This window comes from Chiloscyllium punctatum, unplaced genomic scaffold (assembly GCF_047496795.1).
Source record: "Chiloscyllium punctatum isolate Juve2018m unplaced genomic scaffold, sChiPun1.3 scaffold_325, whole genome shotgun sequence".
NCBI classification, from domain to species: domain Eukaryota; kingdom Metazoa; phylum Chordata; class Chondrichthyes; order Orectolobiformes; family Hemiscylliidae; genus Chiloscyllium; species Chiloscyllium punctatum.
This window is the reverse complement of record NW_027310059.1, coordinates 77,019-78,979: the sequence shown is the minus strand read 5'-3', so window position 1 is coordinate 78,979 and position 1,961 is coordinate 77,019.

The following is a 1,961-nucleotide window of genomic DNA, read 5'->3' as shown; positions in this document are numbered from 1 at the left end:
AGCACCTGGCCCATATCCCTTCAATTCCTTCCTATTCATATACCCATCCAAATGCCTCTTAAATGTTGCAATTGTACCAGCCTCCATCACATCCTCTGGCAGCTCATTCCATACAGGAAGTGGTATCGGTGAAACAGACAATGGAGGAACTGACAGACATAGGGAAGGTTCTGTGGAACAGATGAATTTACAGACAAGATGGTGATAATGAAGCCTGAGAATTTTCTCATGTTCCTTGCCCAGCATTGTTCCGACATCATGCCCTCAGGGTCTGAAATAAAGTCCACTAACTCCTCCCTGTGCTGTTTACTGTGAGTGATCTTATCGGCTGCACGATTTACTGAAGGCTCCAGATCTCACTCTCCATCTCTCTCTGGCTGACCAACTGTTTTCAATGTGTTGATGGATGAGACAGATATTGGGAATTCTGCTGAGTCAGGGATATCAGGAATACCTACAGGAGGCAAAGAAATAGACAGAATGGTAAATTACACTGCTGAAATGAAGGGTACACATGGAGAATGGCACTGAGTCCCACAGTGAACTGGAAATTCCCAGTCTCCATCCATGGCCTGTGCAGTTGCTTCCCTCTGGAGTGGAGAATGCTGTTGGCTCAGGATCTGGAGTAGCTGCAAGAGCAAGAGACACTGACAGAGGCAGCAATTAGACCCACACAGTGTGAGATACCACATGGAGAGAGACAGTGTGATATCAGCCGTGTGCTGGAAGGTGTCAGGATCACACAATGGTATCATCAGAAGTGGTTCTGACCAGTGAGCACTGCTACCAGTACTCAGGGAGGACTGAGCTATTTTATTGGGATAGGCTCCTCTGGTACCAGGATTATGCAGTGTGCTATAATTGGACACAGATGAGGAGGGGGACAGGTCTGAGGTGAATGGAAATTCCCAAGTCCAAAGAGAAAGGTTGAAATATTGGAACACCATGGAGATGTGAATAAAGACCAAAAGAAAGAAACAATAAGGGACTGAGTTTAATTAAAATACGACATTGTCAAACAGATTTGTGACAGGAAATTATTGGTTAAAATAAAGTAAATGCAATTTCAGTCCCTCACAATTCCTCATACACCACAAGTGATATCACTTCCACCCCCACATCATCGCTGATGTCACACACTCAGCGACTTCCACGCCCCCCACACTGCCGTGTTTGCCACCACTTCCGCCCCCACCAAAGCCACTCACCTGCATTCTGCTGACACCACACCCAGGTCCCACCGTCACCATCCCTGCCCCCAGAACCCTGAGGGGAACACCACCCCTGCTCATGACTCCATCCCCATTCCCCCTAACACCACACCCACTCCAGTTACAGGCTCCGTCGTCTCCCCCAGCTCCACACTGACGCTTGGTTCCAGCTCCCAGACCTGCCGAGTTTTCACCATCCCCCTGACCTCCCCCTCACTGAGGACGAATGATCGGTCCTCAGCAAAGGCCTCACCTTTATCCCCCTCCGTCCACACATCAATTAATTTAATACACGCTGTGACATCGAACACTTCTTCCACCACCTCTGCCTCAGAGCTTACTTTTACAATGAAGACTCCCGTCTATTTTCTGAGGACCCCGTTTGCCGGACTCCAATACACTCCATCTACCTGGATACCCCGAGCTGGCCTATTACCTGTCTTCGATTTCTTCATTTCCAACTTCCACCGAGACACTAACTGCCTCAACCTATCTACCCCCTCCCCCACTCCAACCTCTGACAACGTGCAGCCCTCCACTTCCTCTGTTCCAATACCGACCTCACCATCAAACCAGCAGATAAAGGGGGTGCAGTGGTAGTCTGGTGCACTGACCTCGACACCGCTGAAGCCATGATGCCAACTCAAAGACACCTCCTCCTACCACCCCCTCACCATGACCCACCTCCCATCACCAAACCGTCATCTTCCAAAGCATACAGAACCTCATCACCTCAGGAGGAGATCTCCC